The sequence below is a fragment of the Marmota flaviventris genome, chromosome 1 (assembly GCF_047511675.1).
Source record: "Marmota flaviventris isolate mMarFla1 chromosome 1, mMarFla1.hap1, whole genome shotgun sequence".
Lineage (NCBI taxonomy): Eukaryota > Metazoa > Chordata > Mammalia > Rodentia > Sciuridae > Marmota > Marmota flaviventris.
In genome coordinates, this window is record NC_092498.1 from 139954851 (window position 1) to 139975422 (window position 20572).

Consider the following 20572-nt stretch of genomic DNA (forward strand, 5'->3'; position numbering starts at 1 on the left):
TTCCCTTGGTTGCCGCTGGTGGCAGCCTGTCCTTCGTGCTCAGCGTGCTGTGGAGCAGTGGACAGCTGCATCAGAGGCCGGCCTGTGCCCACCCGCCAGTCCTCCCCAACTTTGCACTAAACAGCACCTCTTCGTGTTACTGCTGTCACACAGATGCTGCAGCCATCAGTAGGACTTGTGCTTCCGCCTCGTGGATGAGGAAATAAGGTGAAATGACCTTGAGTCCCCACTGAGACTTCATGCTGACCCACACCGGAGCTCGTCTCTGGTTCTGCTCCTGTGTGCTTCCCAGCACCCCTGCCAGCTCCAGGGCTGACCAAGCTCGCCATCTGCCCCCAGAGCCTGTGGCTTTCAGTTGTCCAGGCCAGAGGAGGAAGTGGTGGCTCCCATGTCCACATTAGGTTGGTAGCTCAAAGGTCATTTTCATTTAGATGGAGGAGTATGATTTTTTGTGCTTAAAAATCAGTTGGGGGGTGTGCAGTGTTTTGGAGATTGACAGCAGGCGCAGGGTGAGCCGCAGCGGAGCACCTGGCGTGGCCCAGGCTCCTGGCCCGGCTCGCACTGCTCCTCTGCTTTGCTCATGGTTTCTTGGAATAAGGCTTCTCACACAGGGACCTTGTCTTAGCTGCGTGTGTCCAGAGCCTAGCAGAGCACATGATACATGTTGGCAGTTTAGGAAAAGATCCCAGAAAGGAGAAAACACCTTTAGTTGAGAAAAATATCGAATATTGAGGGCTTTAGGCAAAGGTGATTGGGCAGTGCCAGGTATTTCCCTCAGTGCTAAGTCTTCTGTTTGCCATGCTTGTTGCTAGAGCTGTACAGATGTGTGAGAAGCTCGTGGTGGGGTAGAGAGGCTCTGAGACAGAAATGTCAGGGGAAGGCCTGGCCACCTCTGAGCTCCCGAGTTCTTGGAAATGCAGAGGCTTTCGGAGCAGTGATTGCGCCCCTCCGCATCTTTCAAAGGCTGACTCGGGAGCTTCCTCCTGGAAGTGCCTCCGTTGGTGTCTGCTCCCAGGGAACTGTGGGGAACAGTGGCTCAGTTTGTGAGATGTCTGAGCAGATTTTCCCAGGGTTTGCAGACTCTTTGTCAGCTGGAAAGATCGGTGCCTCACAGTCAGTAACTACTGCTTATTAATGGTGCAGCCTTGGACAGTCTTCTGTCCTCTTCTGAGTCTCAGGCCGCCATCTGTTACATGGAATGACGTCTGCCTCTCCCAGGCCAGCAGTGAGGTGTCTGAGCAGGGACCCACTGCTTGGCAAGAAGTCCAGGCCTGCAGCCCATCCGGGAGCAGCATAGGTGAAAGGCAGGGCTGGGGACAGACAGGCTCCTGGGGTTGGGAGGGCTGTGAGTACAGAGTGCTCGTTATTTATTTATTTTTTTATGAGTAGAAACTCCTGCTACAGACACAAAGCTTCAGATAATGCAGACAAACCAAAGGCAGAAAGAAGAACCTGAAGTCCTATAACCAAGAGATAAGCACCAGCCGTTTTTCTCTTCCAGGACCTTTCTAGACAACATGGAGGGTGTTTTTGTGTTGCATACGTGCCTATGTGATTCTTCTCTGTGGCCACATGCCTTTTTCATGGATCTGAAGTACTGTTCTTCATTCCCTACTGATGAGCTCATCAGCTAACATGTCCCAGGTCTGTTGTCGCTTTTGCTACTACAGATAGTGCATTGGTGACGACCCTTGTGCAGACATGGGTATCAAACCCTTTCCACAATTTACTTTGCCCAGAGTGCCAGGGGTACCCATTGCCAGGCCTCCGACAACCCTATATTACCATTTTTAAACTCTTTGCTAATGAATCTCAGTTTTCTCATTTGTATTTTAAATTTTTTAATCATGATATTTGTCCTTCTATGTAAGGATCAAAACTCATATACTGAAAAATGAGTTGCAAAGATTTACTTTTTGCTTCTGTCTTTGTTCATGAGTTAAAAACACACAAGTGCTATTTATTTGTATTTAATTTCTAGTGAGGTAAACTCCATCCCATGTTTGATTGGTCATTTATCGTTCACATGTGGTGAATTGTGTATTTCTGACAACTTTTCCCTCTTTTCTTCCTGATTACTACAGAGCATTGCGGGTGGAGGGGCTTCAACCTCTTATCTTTTTCAGTCCCTGACTCTCAGAAGCAAGTGGCTCACATGTTCACAACTCAGTTTTCCAGTAGATCTAGGGCAGTGGTTTTTCAACCCGGCAATTTTTCTCCCAGGGGACATTTGGCAATGTCCAGAGACATTTCTGACACAACTGAAGAGGGGCGGTGCCACTGGCCTCTAGGGGGCGCAAGCCAGGCATGCTGCTCGCATCCCACGCTGCCCAGGACTCCCTTAGCACAGGGCGCTCTGGCTGCCACTGCCACCGCAGTGCCATGGGCAAGAAGCCAGCCCCCCCGGGTCGTGTCTACCCCTCAGGCTGCACAGAGGAGCTCCGGGACGCGCTGACTTCATTATTTCCCTGCCCTCGCGTTCTGCGGTGCTGAAGCGCTGCTGATTAAATTACCCTGCCATCCCCACGGGATGTGTTACTTTCTCACAGGTCTCTGGCAGCCCAGCGCTGCCGCAAGGCACCATGTTATTGCCCTGCTACCGTGTCCTTAACGCGCCCGGAGAGCCACCTAGTGCAGATACCGTCTTGTCTGCAGAATGAGCTGTGGTCTAGAAACCCCTCTCTTCCCCTCCCCTCTGCGAAGGACTGGCTCCCCCAGCACGAAGGGAGTTCCAAATGGAGTGGCTTTGTGGGTAGTGATGGGGAAGAGGTGTGGACCTATCATTATAGATTTTATTTAGAATTCTAGCTTTTCTGCTAAAAAAGGTATAAAATACAATCAAATTTAAAAGGTAATTATATTCTGAGGGTTTTCTTTCTAACAAGATTTCCCTGCGTCTCTGACATGTCAGGCTGTCACCTTCTTGGCGGGTTCTTCCCAGCTCTGCATGTTTGCAGTTTATCATGATGTGGCTGCGGGTTTGCATCCCTGTACCTGTTTGCACTCCGTTGTGTGTCTGCAAATTTCCCATCCAGTCTGCTTTCACACATGAAGAGGAGCAAGTAGCCGATGGTGTCTGACCTGAGCCCAGGACCAGAGTGGCTGTGTTCAAGGGTCTCAGGAGAACCTCAGTGATCATCATGTGTACAGCTCGCAAGCTTCTGATGTTAGAATTGAACTTCACATATATACAATGAAAGTACAGCTTCGAACACCATAAAGGAATGAGTCCAGTTATGTCATTTGTTGGGCTTGCACTTTCTGAGGGATCAGATCATCACGCCTAGAAATGTGTTGTTTGTAAGTGGACAAACAGAAGGGCAAACAGTTCCTTCCATCTTGGAATTTTTTTTATTCATAAATTCTAATGCAGTGTTGAAGGTAAGTTTCTCGCCACAACACATCCATGTTATTCCCAAATCAAAAGTAGTGGTGGCTGAGTGAGAAATCACTGTTGACAGTGATTCAAAATTCTAGACTATGTTGGTTAATGGCGGTACTGAGGATTGAACCCAGGCATGCGCTACCACTGAGCTACATCCCTAGATTTTTAATTTTTGAGTCAGGGTCTTGCTAATTTGCCAGAGCTGGCCTTGAACTTGAACTTGCTATCTTTCTGCCTCAGCCTCTTGAGTCTCTGCGATTACAGATGTGCACCTCCATACCCAGTTTCATATCTCATATATTACTAAGGTGGTGTGTGCTGTGTGTGTGATTTTTTGGGTTCTGTTCAGATGGGACATTTTCTTAAGCTGTATTAGGAGGTATCAAGACAGAAATGTTGAAGAAAATACTTCTTATTATAGACATTTGATTGGATGCTGATTTGGATGGTGAGTATGACATGCTTCTCTGGTACGACCCTCACACTCTGGCCGTGTGTGAATGCATACGTGCGAACACGTAGGTAAAAATAGCTGTATGAGGTATGTGAGTAGCATCCTGATTAAACTGACAAGAGCCCAGGCATCAATGACCTTGAGTACATTGACCTTGCTGGCTTTGGTTTCTTCATTTGTCAGTAATTGCTAAGAAATCTTGCAGATCCAAAATTCTGACTTTCTGTTTCTCCAAAGGTCCCACCTCTGATTAAAAACTCAAGCCCCTGTCACCTAGTTGTGGGCTATGATTTTCACATGGTGAGTGGAATTGAGTTGTTTGGACCCCTTCATCTTAAACCAGGGTTTTCCTGCTTCTCTTTTGGACATTTAAACTGGGGCCAACCACTTTCTCTTCTTCCCGGATTTCAAATAGACATCTTTCTCTGCTGGGACCAGCCCATTATGTGTTGCTACCCTGCACCTGTGAAGACAGCTGCAGCGTGTTCGCTCATGAAAACACCTGCTTTTTTGGCAGGAAGCACGGAGCTGCCGACCCGTAGGTCACCTGAACACACTGCTGAGTTATTTAGGTCTGCTTAACTCGGGTACCCTGAGCATCTTGGAGTTTGCAGCAGGGCTTCTGTAGGCACACCCTCTTCCTGGATATGTAGTGCTCAACAAAAGGTGGCCGTTTTTCTTTTGCATCACATGGCACAAACCTGAAAGTGTACAAACCTACCAAAAATTAAATTAGGTCAAATCAGATTCCTAGCTCCCCAAAGATAAACACTGATGAAAGTTCTGATGATAAGTTTTGCCCATATTTTGCACATTAGTGTGTATTTTGTATTTGTATGTAAATAAAGATAGAATCCTGCTGTACGTGTTATTTTAAAGGAATTGGTTCTTGGTAGATTGATTTAATCCAATTATAGCTAATTCATTACTGAGCAGGAAAGTGCACTTTCTACTTATATCATCCTGCCTTGAAAATTGAAGCCCAGTTAGAGGTTAAAACCCTTTATAATTGCACTTGAGTTTGGCTTTGCATTTCTGCATTCTTTTTCCTTGCCCGATTTAACACAGTGGGGAAAGACGTCTTTTTGTTCTTCACAAGTAGAGGCATTTTCTGCAGCCAGAGCTGACCTGCATGAAGCATGCTGAAGATCAAACCCACCAAGGCAGGCTGCCGCATCTTGGGGTTCCACCTCTGTTCTCCTGAGAAAGCTAAAGAAAAGTAGTTCAGGAAAACTCCACTCCAAATCTCCTAGGTCCTCCATTAATCTAGTGAATCAACGTTTGCAGAAGTCTGAAGAATGAAAAGTTCAGGGAAGGCTCTGTCGACCCTCTCCCTGGACATGTAGTGCTGTAAAGGTGAGCTGAGCTCAAGCCCAGCTTTCCCCCAGCGCTGGGTCTCAACAGTGGTGCTCAGGAGTAGAGAACTTCAGTTTTTAAGGTGGTCCTGAGTACTTCTTGGTGTTCCTACAGGCACTGTTTGGAGCTGGGATCTGCATTCCCCTCCTGGCACCCAGAGGCACGGGAGTCTCCCTCAAGTGTGGACTCAGTTTCCCCTGGGGGTGTGCATCTGAACAGGCTTTCAGCATGAGCCCCCTGGGCTCCCTTGGTGAAATCCATACCTGCCTGCAGCCTACTAAATGCCAACTCGAAAGCCCAAGATAAATAGTCCTGCGGCAGCTTAGCAGTTGGTCGGGCTAATTTATTTGACACAAATAAGCTCGTTGACCTGATTTAGCACTGGGAAGGACTAGGAGCCAGTCCGCCCTGATCTCAAAGCGCGCGCTCTCACTGCAGCCTGTCTGGAGCTGAAGGACAACAGCATGAACGACACTTGTGGGTGCTATTTCAAGGAAGCCGGGGGAGAGGCATGGAGAGAGGGAAAGGGGCCAGGAGGCGCAGCGCCTCCGGTGCCGCACACACCAACAATTGCTCTCTGTGCCACTTGGTGGCACCAATTCCATAGGTTTTCCATCCTCTCCGTGATCCTGTGTGGAAGCTGGGGCCTTGTGCTGCATGGAGCTCCCTTTCCTGAAGACAATGAAGCTATTTCTATAGATGGAGAACCATCTGGTGCGGTGACAGATCAGGACCCTTTCCTGGGGCCTGGCAGCGTGAGGACAGGGACTGAAGAAGGGAGCCCGTGGAGAAAACAGAGGCCTGTTCTGGTGCTCCAGGAGTGCCCCGGCCACCCCTTTCCTCTGCCTCCATCCACCAAGACACAAAGTAGGTGAGGCTTTGGGGCTGTCCCAATCCAGTAGAAGTAAAGTGGCCCTAGAGCCCCTCCCCGGGCACTGCTATGCGCATGTGCAGCACCGCTATGCCACCCTCTCCCAGGCACGTGCTTCTCTCTTCATGGGATGGAGGAGGACACCGATGCTCAGGTTCGCTTCTGCTTAAGGCTGCTCCATCGGATGAAGGAGCCCCGTGCAAACGGCCACCCCAGTGTGGCTGGCCCCACAAGCAGGGACTGCTAAAAAGTCTGCTTGTTGAATAGCCCCAACAAGTGGGCTGAGTGCATGGCTCAGAGGTGGACACTTGCCTCAAGCGCACAAAGCCCTGGGTTTAACCCCTAGCACACCCCAAAACATGATCTAATCAAATTCTTATGTGATAGGTAGATCTTAACCCCCCCCCCCCTTTAAAGAAACAAGCTCAGAGACAGAGGCAGAGGCACACAGGGGGTCCTCCTGGCTTAAACCAGGGTAGAGATTTGAACACTCCTAACCCCTGCCGTGTAGTTAGGGTGGGGTCCATGGAGGACGATGGTTGTGGCATTTGCCGTGAAATCTGCTGCTGGCCCTGGGATCAGGTCATCCTTTATTTAAGCCAAGTGTAGTGCCTGCTTGCTGTTGTCCCTGCAGGAGGGCTTAGGAAGGATGTGTGCAGCAGGATTTGAACACTTTAGGATGGCCCTGGCGAGAAAGCTGTATCTGAGTGTCCTTTTTTTGCCTCTGAGCATAGTCCTTAGGAGCTGAATTGTGTCCCCCCAAAATTCTCACCTTGAAGTCTGAACCCCTAGTACTTCAGAATGTGCATGTGTTTGGAAACTATGTCTCTAAAGAGGTGATTAAGTAAGAAGGAGGCCATTAGGGTGGGCCTCAATCACATATAACTGGTGTCCCTGGAAGAAGACGAATTATCACCAGCAATGTGCACAGAGGGACAACCATGTGGACACAGCCAAAACATGACCACCTGCAAGCCCAGGGGAGAGGCCTTGGGGTAAATCAACCCTGCCCACATCTTGGTCTTGGACTCGAGCTGTACCAAAATAAGTGTCTGGTTGGAAGAACCCGTCCATGTTGTCCTTTGGCATCCCTGGCTCCCTGGCACAGCCCTCAATGGCGCTGAGTTCAGAGTCACTGTACAAACCCTGAGGGCAGCACTCTGGGAAGCACCAGTTGTGCTGCTGGGTTTCTCCTGGCTTCTGTGCCTCTTCTGGGTCCACATGCCCATCTGTGAAGGGTGTAAACAGAACCATGCACAGGGACCTAGGCCTAGGATTGTAGTCAGTGCCTTCCAGAACCGGGGAGTGTGTCTGTTGGCTTGTTTTTCACAGGGAGGAAAGCCTCTATTGAGAAGGTCCCCCATCCGGCAGCAGGGCAGCAGCCTAGGTGAAGAGGCGGGCAGTGTCGTCAGCCTCTGAGAAGACCCACGCTGCATGGGTGACCACAGCCAGCACACCCAGGTCCCAGGCGGGCTCCTGCCCCTTCAGAGCCTGTGATGCCTCGACATTTTATATGGAAAGGTCCAGGCCAAACCTCACCAGCTTGCTGTCATAGCTGCCATAGATGATATTGTCACCTGCAGGGTGCACAGCCAGGCTGGACACACACTCACAGTTGGGCATCAGCTTTTTGGTGAGCTCCTTGTGCAGGAGGGGCTGGGTCGGGTAGAAGCAGCTGCTGCACCTGTCCCTGGCTCAGCAGTCGGACCCCCAAGATGGATTCACCAGCAGCACCACATCTTTTACCCCACAGCCCCCGGGCTGGGGGAGGGTTCCAGGCGTCACTCCTCACCCCACCCCCACAACACAGTTTCATGCAGCAGGCATTGGCACCTTCCAGAGCCACCCTGATCCATCTGAGCTGGAAACCAGCCACCAGCCCCCTGGGAAGACACTGAGGCAGCAGACAAGGTCGCAGTGGCCCCTGTAGACCAGGGCCAGGTCCCTGGGGAAAGGCTGCAGGTCTCAGCTGAGACAGGGGACGAGGTCTTCAGGATCTCGTTCATCCTTATTCAGTGCTCAAAATGCTTCTGGATAAAGTGGTGGTGCCCAGGAGTGGCCCACCAGCTCTGGAACTTCCGGGGCAGGAAATTGAGCATTCTCTCTCCGATTCCTGCTGGTCCAGGCAAGCACTCCTCCTCGCTGGGCAGGCATCTGGGAGGGGGACTGCATGACTCGGCGTGGCCAGGCAGGGCCAGCTTGGGCGGGCGCACATGCATCTTGTGGCACCCCAGCACAGCATTGCAGCGTCGGGGCCCTCTGCCACCCACAAGTCCTAGAATCTGGGGGTGGGGTCTCTGGACAGTGAGGCTGAATCCAACTCATCTGATGGCCTGTGTGATGTGAGGCACCTTTCCTTCTCCACCAGGGACAGGACAGAAGCTGTTGGTCAGCAGGGCAGTTGGTCACCCAGTGGATCATGATGTCCCCCCGAAGAAGTCCACAGCCGGCTTGTAAGAGTGGAAGCTCATGACCTGGCTGTAGCCACTTCACTGGGATCACCTGCTCATCAGCAGCCTCACCGTGCCCGTGTCCTGTCCTTCATTGTGCCCAGAAATCAAGACCGTCCAACTTATCCAGAAACTGGTCCAGCCCGTCCCTGGTCCACAGGGGCTCGTGGATATGCCTGCCGTGCAGGTCACAGCCCACGGGCGGAAGTCCTGGTACCACTCCAGAGGCACGATGCCCACTGATCCTCCAGATGTCCTCATCAGAGCTGCCTCCTCGTCCCTGTCTCCAGGCAAGGGGGTGAGCCTGTGCCCACTCCCCAGAGGTCTCCTCTGCGCTACCATTGCCTTGTCATAGCTGCTCCCGACCCTTCCTCCTCATTGTCCTCACTACTGTCCCTGCCATGATCTTCCAGACCTGAGAATACGCTCGCCCGGCCTGAGAAAAGCCGGAATCGCTGCCATCGTTGTGGTCGGGAGCGCGGTTGTGAAGGAAGGGAGGGCTCCAGCCCAGGCACCCTGCTTGGTGACTCTGCAGCTCCAGCTCCCTACTGACAGCCACTTACCATGCCCCCGCCCCCTTTTAGGGGGAACCAGGGATTGAACCCACTGGCTATTGACCTGTAAGCTGCATCCCCAGATCTCGCTGAGTTGCTTAAGACCTCTAGAAGGTACTGAGGCTGGCTTTAATCATGCGACCCTCCTGCCTCAGCCTCCCAAGCCACAGAAGAATATATGTATAAGAATATATAGAGAAATAGATATAGGAATAGATATAGGAATTACATCCAGTGCCTTCCGCTCAGAATGGGGAAAGGATCACCTTGCCCACAGCTAGAGGAGGTGAAGAGCTACCCCCATTCATCTGTGTGAGAGGTGTAGGTCCACGTGGGAGGAATAGACCCACCTGTCTTTCACCCCCTGAAGGCAGCAGAGCCTCATGTCCTCCACCTGTGAGGGGAAGAGAAAGATGTATCCTTGACCTGATCAGAGGATTGAATCCCTGGACCCTCCATCTGATGTGTTTCCATTCCAGAACATGCCAGTTCAACCCCAGAAATACCAAACTGGAGAAGTCAGACTCTAAGGAGATGAATCTATAGATAAGTGATATACATATTCATTTATACATGTATTCATATGTGTGTTAATATATGTATGTTCATAACGTATTAATATATTTACATATATTCACATATATATGCATATGTATTAATGTATATAAATTAATATATAGGTGAATATATGTACACACATGCATATGTATAATATTAATTACATAATAATATAATCATACATACATATAGTCATATACATAAATTAATATATAATTGGAATATATGCATATAAACAAATAAATATATAGGAATGAATATATATGTTCATACATACGAATATATATAGGAATACATAAAAATATATGTAAAAATGTATATGCACACATGAATATTTAGGAATATATGTATGTGCATATAATGAATACATATTCATACATATTCATGTTCATATTCATATAATACATGCCTATATAACTCTATACAGGTATATATAGGCATATATGAATATATGGGAATCCTATATAGGCATATATAGTAATATATATTTATATGTCTATATATTCCTATATATTCATATGTGTTCATCTGTATAGATTCACATAGATATTCATATAGGCATCATATATTCTTGTTGATATATATGTATTCATATATATATATATATATCATTATATATATATATATTTATGTAATGGTCTTTAGTTTCTTATTTTGGGGGTTGAACTGGAATGTGCTGGAATCGTAACTCATTAGATCAAGGGCACAGGGACTGACTCTCCTCATCCAAAGGAGGACACATGGTTCTATTCCCCTCACCATGTGGAGGGCATGGGGATGGACTCCCCTGTTGAGGACCGACTCCCTTCATGGGGTGGAGGACATGCAGAGCTGTGCCTCTCATCTAGTGGAGGGCAAGGCGGTCCCTTCCCATACTGAGCGAGGGTACTGCTATCTAATTTCACACACGTATCTATATGTGTGTTCATATATGTGTTCCTTTATGTGTTCATTCATGTATCCACTTGTATATTAATATATACATTCATATGTTTAGTATTATACTTACATATATTCTTATATTCATACATAAATCATATACACTCATTTCTATACTCATATTCATATATGTGTTCATATAAATTAATATATATTTAATCATATATTCTCATATATAAAGTTTTCTCCAGTTTTGTATTTCAGGGGTTGAACTGGAATGTTCTGGATCTCATCAAATGGATGGTACAGAAATTATCTCACATGATCAGGTGGATGATAAATGATTCTACTCCCCTCATCAGTGGAAGGCAGGGGATCTAATCTCCTGAGAGCACGAAGAACTCAGGGACATACTCTCATTGCATGGAGGGCATCACGCAGTGCTCCCTGCATCCAGCAGCGCCCTGTGATACGTTTCTGATACTGGGGGGAAGGCACTGGAACTATGTACTTACATATATATTCAAACTTAGATTCATACATATATTCTCACATATGTTCACAAAAATATCCACATATATATCATATATCTGTCTTCTACACTTTCATACTTCAGGGGTTGAACTGAAATATTCTGGAGTGGGATCTCATCAGATGGAGGGTATAGGGATTAAGTTCCCCGTTCAGGTCAAGGATACATGATTCTAATCCACTCACCCGGTGGAGAGCATGGGGACCTATTCCCCTGAAGGTGGCCAAAGCCTTCAAGGTGTGGAGGGTGCAGAGATCTACTCACCTCATGTGGCAGAGGACATGGTGATCCATTCCCCATGTGAGCAGAGGGCATAGGATCTAATTCATATACATATGTGTGTGTGTGTATTTATACCTACCTCTTACATATTCACATACATATTCATATACATGTTCATCTGTAAATTCATATAATAATCACATACATATAATATTCATATTCATGTTCATGTACAAATTCACATATTCAAATTCATTAATATTCATACACACATTCATGTGTACATTCATATTCATATGTACATTTTCACGTATGTTTGCCTAGTCATTTCATATCCATGTGCATGTACTCATTCATATTCACAGTTGTGTACGTGTACATATTTATATTCATGTACAAGTACATGTACATACCCATATTCATGCACATATTTGTATTGATATTCATGTTTATGTTCACATACATGTTTATATTTGTATCAGTATTTATGTACATGTTAATATACATATTCCTATTTGTATGTACTCACATTCATGTTCATATACGTATTCACATATTCATGTTCATATTTACACTAATGTACATATTCTTGTGTATAAACATGTTCACATTCATCCACACATTCATACATATTATGTATGATTAATTCTTCTCCAGTTCATACTGTGAGGGCAGAACTGGAATAATCTGGAAGGGCAAATCACCATCAGGACTGTACCGAGATGGACTCCTGTGATCAGGTGGATGACACGTGGTTCTACACCCCTCACCAGGTGGAGGGCATGGGGACCTTTGCCCCTCAGGTCATGAAGGTCATGGGGACATATTACCCCCAAGAGGAACTACCCCCGTCACTTGCTGGAGCGAGTAGAGGTCTACTTCCCCATCTAGGGGAGGGTACAGTCACCAATAACATCTCCAGGTTCACACTCCGGGGGTTGACCTGGCGTGTTCTGAAATAGGAACTGATCACATGGAGGGTACAGGGATTAACCCCCTGCTCAGGTGGAGGATGCTCCTTCTCCTCCCCTCACCAGGTGGAGGCGTGAGATCTGATACTGTCAGAGGGTGAGGGACGTGGACCGTCACCTCTCACATGGCAGAGGTGGGGGGATGTACTCCCCTCGTCTAGGGGAGGGCACAGTGATGGGAGTCGCTCCCCGCTGTCCTTTACTCCGTGAGGGGCATAGATCCCCATGCCCTCTACCTTATGAGGGGAGTAGAATCCTGTATCCTCACCTGAGCAGGGGAGGTAACCCCTGGTCCCTCCATCAGATGGGTTCCCATTCCAGAACATTCTAGTTCAGCCCCCAAAGTATGAAACTGAAGAAGAGCTATATATATCTTCATGTATGAATATATGTATGAAGCCATATGAAATATACATATGAATATAAATGTGAACAGAGTGGTTTTGAATTGCATATCTTTGATGGCTAATTATTTTTAATCTCTTTTCTCATGCTTGTTGGCCATTTGTATATATTTTGTGGAAAGATCTATTTAAATCCTTGGCCTATTTTAAATTATTTACTTTTCTTTTCATTTTGCAGTTATTAGAGTTCTCTATGCGTCCTGGACCCTATTTATAGACATTTTCTTTCTTTCTATGGGTCGTCTTTTCACTTTTGGGGCAGGGTTCCGGGAAGCATGAAAGTTTAATTTTGATGAAGTTTAACCTGCCTGATATTTCTCTTGTTGCTTGTTTTTTTGTGTGTGTCAGATCTAATACCACTTGAATTTTCCCATTTTTGATTGGTGCATTATATAATGTTGGGATTCCTTGTACCTGTTTGTGCATGCGCATGATAGGACGACATAATTTGGTCAGTGTTGGGACCCCTACTTCCCTTTCCCTCTCCTTCTCTTGGTCCCTTTCCTCCTCCCTGTTGGCCTCCCTCCAATTTTTATGAGACGTCCCCCCTCCCCACTTTCTTGTTTTCCTCTCTAGCTTCCACATATGAGAGAAAAATATGACCCTTAATTTTCTAAGTTTAACAAAACTGCTTGGTTTTCAATGAATGAGAGTATTCCTTGGAAAGGAAGTGCCATAAGTGGGCCATTGCTCAATTAGGCACTTGAAGCCGGGTCGGGTGTAATCCCAGCGGCTCGGGAGGCTGAGGCAGGAGGATCGCGAGTTCAAAGCCAGCCTCAGCAATGGCGAGGCACTAAGCAACTCAGTGGGATCCTGTCTCTAAATGAAACACTAAATAGGGCTGGGGATGTGGCTCAGTGGTCAGGTGCCCCTGAGTTCAATTCCTGCTACCTCACACCCCTAAAAATTAAGCTACTTGTGAAGCAATCTGTTTTCTGTAAGGGGAGGACACTTAATGTACTTCTTGCTCCAGGAATAACTCTCGGTACTTGAAAAGTTTCATCATTGAGTTGGAAGCAGTACTTTGTCTCTGGTGACAGCAGGACAGTGGGTACAGCTTATATATTGAATCATAACTGCATGTTATCATGATTCTATTTGCTGCATGTCTGGTTTGGTAGAATCCAGAATGCACTCCAGCGTCTTGTAACCATGGCTTTTCCCAACCTTCCCAGTGCACAGTCCCCACTTTCCTGATGAGGAGGATGAGGTCCTGAAGAGAGAAATGATTGACATGGGCAACAAGTTTATTTTTTAATGAATGACAGTCTATTCATGTCTGAAATGACTAGTACCTAGTGTAGCATGTTATACTTTGGAGGTATTTTAACAAGGATTGAATGACCAAAAATGATCATTTTTATGTCCTGTCCCAAAAGTCCTCACTTTTTGCCCACCACCCTCATCTGCTCCTCCTGTCTTCACCATTTCAATAAATATTTGTAATATTATTCAATGAGAAGCATGTGTGCATAACTTTTCTTTTGGTCTTTAATAAAAGGGATGAAATATGATATTAAAAAGCGTATAGAAATCTTGGACCTGAATGCTCATGGCAACACTAGTCACAGTAGCCAAAAAGTAGAAACTGCCCAAGTGCCCATCAACTGATGAATGAGCAAACAGAATGTGGTCTAACCACATAATGGAATATTAGTTGGCCGTAAAAAAGGAATGAAGTGCAGACACAGGCTGCAACATGGATGGATGATCCTTGAAAATATCCTGCTAGGTCATGGACAGGAAGCCAAGCTGTGCCTGGTCACATGTTGTATAATTCCAGTTCTAAAGCTGACCGTGAGGATGGTTGTGCACCTTGATATACTAAGAAGGTATATGAAGAATACATAAACCAGTCTGAATCTTATAGTATGTCGATTTCATCTCAATGAGCCTGTTTAAGATCTGCACAGTGCAGCTTTGCGAAGGGTTGGTCTATGTGTTGAGTGGAGAGAGCAGGGCTCAGCCAGGTTGGCCTGGGTGTGCTAAATTGCTCAGAAGCTTTGATTCTGTATTTGTAAACTAAGCGTGAGAATATCCTTCGTACAGGCTTTTTGTGGATTAAGGAATCCTTACCTGCCAGAGGCGTCTGAAGCTCCCCCATTTAGATGCCCCTTGTAAGTTAGGAGTTCAGCTTGGGACCCTCTGAGCAACACTGCCGGGTCCTGACTGCAGATGGTGGTTGGTGTGAGCCTGTGGGACCCAGGCATTCCTCTTGCCCATCCACAGAGTGTGCCCGGCCTCTGCAGGAAGGCTGCCTCCTCTGCCTCAGCCCCAGCCTGCCTTCTCCCAACTCCTGCTCCTCTGGAGCTCTTTGGCAGAGTAGCCTGATTGCAAGGAGAGTGGCCTCTAGAAGTTTTTCTTGACCCCTGAAAGCAATTTGTCCTGTATGAACAGGGACCCTGAACTATTCCACATAAACGGTACATTAAAGGAAAATCAGGATGTACTTAGGAAGCTGGAAGAAATGTGAATGGATGTGTAGAAATGTCTCTGCTGTCCCCCAAGCAGACAAGTCCCATCAGTCTTGCCTTCAGACACCTCAGAACCAGATGAAATTGGTTCATCCCTGAACTCTGACCTCTGACCTCTTCTGCTTAAGTCTAGGCATCCAGGTGGTCAGGAACTCATCCACCAAGAACCAAGGCTTGGCTTTCATTGAGCACCAGTGGCTAGTGCTCAAAAGAGGGGACTCCATTCCTCAACATGGAGTCTGTGGATTGGGTGGATTGAGTGGGTGGGAGCCACGAGAGACAAATATTTTGGATAAGCTGAAGGATAGGGTACAACATGTGATTCTAACAAAAATGAAATAAGTAGGGAGAAATATTTTATTGAGTTTGTTTTTTTTTTTTTTGTATAGGGATTGAACCGAGGGGTATTCAATCACTGAGTCACATCCCAGCACTTTTTTGTATTTTATTTAGAGACAGGATATCGCTGAATTATTTAGGGCCTCACTAAGTTGCTGAGGCTGGCTTTGGACTCACGATCCTCCTGCCTCAGCCTCTTGAGCTGCTGGGATGACAGGTGTGCACCACCGTGCCTGGATTCTGAGTTTTGACAAAGCCAAATTCTTGTGCTTTCACTGAGTGAGTAAATTCAGATTCCTTTTCCTCGGATAACTTCCTACTGATCAGAGACACTTATTGGAGGCCTTCATTTGGGGTCTAGTGCTAATAACGTAATCAAACTACAGGAGAAAGAGAGAGTTCAAGAACCAGGAATGGGGATTCCTTCTAATACAGGGATGCCAGAAAACAGGGTCAGTCTTCTTCTCTGGGGCGGGGTGGGGGGAGGCGGGGGGAGGCAGGGGGGGCTTGAAGGACTCAGACCCAGCCCCTACCTTTTCTACTCTGCCTCATGACCTCTCCTATGAGATGTGCAGCATTAGGCATGGCAGGACTTCAAAGAAGTCCTCTCTTACCTTCTGCCAACAGCATCAACAAGTCACAGTGCAACACCTCCCTGTCAGGCAGATGCAGAGACAGCTTAGTGCAGAGGTCAGCAAACTTGCCCTGCAAGGGGGCAAACAGTCAATTCCTTTCAGGTTTGCAACCAGGACAACATGTCAACAAATGGGCATGGCAGTGTGCCAATAAAACTTTATTTACACAGACAGGCTGAGGGCCAGATTCAGCACTCAGGCTGTGGGTTGCCAATCCCCAGATTAGTGGGCTAGCCTTAATTGCTGGGGCTCTTTTCCCATGTTGTTCCTTATTTTAGATCTTAAGTGCTAAAAAGGTCAGAGTCTTTTTCCAAATGCTCCCAGGCAGGTTGCTAAAAACTACAAAGAGCCAGGGGTTGACCAAGTAGAAGCAGCAAGAATTGGATTTTTCACCCTGTGCCAGATGCCCGGAAATGACGATTCGGCTCTTTCCCCACTGTCCTCAAATGGAAGGCTGGGTGTTTTAATTAGTTAATGTTGGCAAATTGCTTTGTAGAAAATTGTAAAATGTTGCGTGTTACAAGTGCCAAGAGTCCTAATGAGCTTTCCTTAAAGATCCCACCTGGAAGTGTGATATTTCTTTGCTTAAGGTCCAAGTGTGCAAGAAAAACCTGCAGATGAAAAATCAGTTTTTAAGCCAATGTAACAGAAAAAAAAAAAAAGGGATCTCTGCATTGAATGTCACATTCTCTTTCTTCTGTCCCATCTGTGTGCCTAGCACCTGGAATGTTAAGCCCCACAAGCAGAGGTAGTGGTTGTCAGTGTGTGTGTGTGGGGGGGGGGGGGCGCACACACGCGTGTGTACCTGGTAGCAATGAAACAAATGAAGCCACACATTCATTGTGGCTGACACTGGCGGCTGGATTCTCAGCCTGTGCACGGGAAGCCCTGCTCTGGTATGTCAAGGTCACAGGGAGAAGGGGGCTGGCAGCCACTCAATCATACCAGGGCTGCTCCCAGGTACCCGAGTCGAGGAGCGGAGTGGGGAGCGGTGTCGGCAAGCCTCGTGTCTCCTAACAGCTGGATAATGAATTTCCTCTCCAACACTCTTGTTTCACGGGGTGGCAGCGGGGACAGCAGCAGCTGATCGGCGTCACTGTCAGAGCGAGTGAGATGTAGTTAATACAGACTAGAGCCACCAAGATGCATCCACTGGGAATCTCCAGCCTCGATGAAGTCCCTGCTAAATTGTCAGGGCTGGGCCTGTTGTGAGAGGGGGTGGCAGGGGTTAGGGATGGGACTAGAGCAGGAATCCCAAGCTGACATTTGGGGCTAGGTGATTTGGCTACTTCTCTGTGCACCCCAGCGTCTGGAGCAGCACCCTGGCCCCCACCCACCAGATGCCAGGAGCAGCCCTTATGTCCAGTTGTGACAATCAGAAAAGTCCCCAGACATTGCCAAGAGGGGAGGGGCACAATCACCCCTAGTTGAGAATCGCCAGGTTAGGGTTAGGGGGAGCCTTAGGATCACTTTTGCTCAGGGACACACTTGGACCAGGGGTCCAGGAGAAAGTCAGCTCCCCGGGTCCCTCTTGACTCTTCTCTGTCTCCATCCATTCAAAACCCCAAAGACCAGAGCCCTGTGGACATGTTCTGAACAGAATCACTCCTTATCAGCCAGCTTCTGCTCTCCTTCCAGCCTCACCTCTGCCCCTACGGCCCCCCACCCTCCGCCCACAGACGTCCTCCATTCCTGGGTCTCTGCTCCCCAGAGCCCTTCCCCGCGCCTGCCTTGAAGAGCACAGTGCTGGCTTCTCCTGCCTTTGATGACATCTGGGGCCGGGTGATTCCTTGTGTGTGCGTGTTGGGGTGGGGGAACCTGTCCTATGCATTGTAGGCTGTCAGAACAGCATTCATGTCCCCTGCTCGGCAGATGTCAGCAGCACCCCCTCCCTCAGTGCAACAACGTCTCCAGACATTGCCAAATGTCCCCAGGGGCGTGGGTTGGGACACGCTGCCCTCCTGCTGTGTCTCTTACTCTTCCCCTTTGTCTTTCCCACTGGAAGGCAGCTTGTGTAGTGGCAGAGACTCAGATTTGTCCCTTGCTGTATCTCCAGGCTTCGTATCTAGCAGGCGCTCAGCCGATGTGCTGGGTGTGTGAGCTTGGTTTTTCTGCACAAGGAGTGGGGCAATAGCAGCATGGATTCGGGGCAGGACTGTCCTGCAGAGCACATTTTGCTGATTCTAGGCATCTGAATCTTGTGGCGCACAGTGGCTTGGTGGCCCTGCCATGCACAGCCACTTAATCCTACTTTTTGTTGGTTTGCTTGCTTGCCATCTTTCTACGAGTTTACGGGGAGAGTGGAATGCTGTCAAAGGTAGCGATCAGGAGAAACCCAACTTCCAACTGAGGTTCTTCCACTAGCTGTGCATCTTTGGGCAGTTACTTAGGTTCTCTGACTCGGTTTGCCCCTCTGTACAATGGAATGACTCCCAGCTCTTGGTTTTGCCGTGAGGAATAAGGTGCATTGGCAGAGTCCCTGTCCGGGTCTGGCCACTCTGAGTGCCCTCTCTCAGGGGACCCATGGACCCCTTCCTCTTGCTGGAGCTCAGCCCTGCCAGGGTTCACCTGCTTTTCCTGTCCCCCATTTCTGCTGCCTCCTCTGTGTCATCCAGCTCCAGGGCTAGCTGCACCCCCTCGGGGCTCTCCTCCCCCTCCCCTCCCAGCATGCGGATCTCATCACTGTGATTACGCCGTATTAGCCACAGCGATTGTTCCATGCCTTGGCACCTCATTACTGAAATAAAGTTAACATTAATGGGAGTCCTGCCGCTAATCCCTCTGCTCACCTCTCCTGAAATGCATTCCGGTGATTAGCGGGAGAGACACATGCATATATTCATGTTAAAACCCTTCCCCTTCTCCCGCCCTCCCTTCACCTCTAGAGGTGGAGGCCAGGGGAGCCTTTTAGCTGCCAAGGGGCAGAGGGCAAGGTCCAGACCTTGGCTAGGCTGGCGTTGGGGGGCAGAATATGTCCCCCCCTAGAAACAGAAACCTGTTCCTCTGGGTGCAAGAAAAACAGACAACCAACAAAACACACAGGCCTCGGAGTGGGACAAACCCTCTGGGTGTCCTGGGCCTGCCCTGACTAGACACTAGGACACATAGGTGGTGTTCACCTCCTGAGCCTCAGTTTCCCCTTCCTTTGAAGTGGGCTGCACAGGGAGGATCAGGTCAGGCCAGATGGAGCACAGCCCACACCTCCAGCCCTGGGACAGTTTGGCTCCAGGCCCATGGATCCAGGGGTCCCAAGGGTCCATGGGGGCTCCCCGGGGCCCTCCCACTCCCAGTGCTCCACTCCAGGACCCACCCACCCATCCGGGGCAGAACACAATGAGGACCAATGGGGGGGGGTGAATTGTCATTTATAAGAACTGCCGCTCCCCGACCCCAGGGCACATACTTAGGACCCAGGAGCCTGGCTCCCAGGTCCGCCCAGGTAACCTTGGGCCTTTGGAGCATTTTCTCTGGGCCGATTAGCAGTGGGACTGTACTGAGATTGGCAGGCGCCGCTCCTCCCCCTCCGCGTCCAGGAGACATTCTCAAAAAGGACTGAGAGGGCAGCCAGGCAGATCCCTCTGCCAAAACCCCGGGTGGAGGCCCCTGGAGTGCTGAAGCCGGCCTCTGAACGGAGCAGTCCGTGTGCACAGGAGAATCCCAGCTCCTGCCCGGCGGGCAGCTGTTCCCACCAAGGGGGACAATGGCCCGGCCCCACCCCTCGCAGAGCGCAGAGCGCAGCCCCCAGCCATCGAGGCCGCTGCCAGGGCTTTGATCAGTTCTCACTGGGGACCTGGAGGGCACGTTCCAAAGTGCTGCGGGCCGTCTGCCAACAGGCACCTCAGCAGAACGTGACAAGGGCCCGAAGTGTCACTGTCGGAGGGCAGCCGCTCACGGGTGCCTTTAAAAAAAATAATTGTATTTGAATTTTAAAAGCCATCTCCCTATATGTAAGTGGATTAATTGATATGGAAAACCAGGCTGGTCCCTCTCCCTTTTAATATTTGATGCCTCTGCAGCCTTCTTGCAGGGGACTCAGGGTCTTTGCAGGCCCCCGGGGAAGAAGGACGCCCCACCTGGGCTGGGCGCTGTTCTGCCTCCCCCAGTCCCCGTGGCCCCCGCTTCTGTCCCTCAACCAGACCCTTTGTGGCTACAATGGTTGCAGAAGATTTGAAGGGATGAGGTGAGGAATGAGATGCCTGAAAATAATTTGGGGGGCGGGGTTCCTTGTCAATAACAATAGCACTTATTTTTATTTTTTGTACTGGGGCAAACTATACATCGTATTCACCACTCCTACCGTTTCTAGGTGTCCCGTGCAGGGATGTCCAGCACATGTGCACTGTGGGGCACCCGTCCCCCCATCTGTCTCCAGAACCTTCTCCCCTCCCTCCCTCCCTCCAACTCAGGTGGCCACCACGCCACCTTGTGTCTTTGGCTACCGCAGGGGCCTGGTGCAGGTGGAAGCATTCCGTATTCTGCATCTGGCTT

The 20572-nt window shown here is 48.7% G+C and overlaps 1 pseudogene; it reads right to left on the reverse strand.

Moving 5' to 3' along the window:
- Nucleotides 1-7410: 7410 nt before the first annotated feature.
- LOC114103444 (ribosome biogenesis protein BOP1-like) lies at nt 7411-18804 on the reverse strand (annotated as a pseudogene).
- Between the last annotated feature and the right edge of the window lie 1768 nt (nt 18805-20572).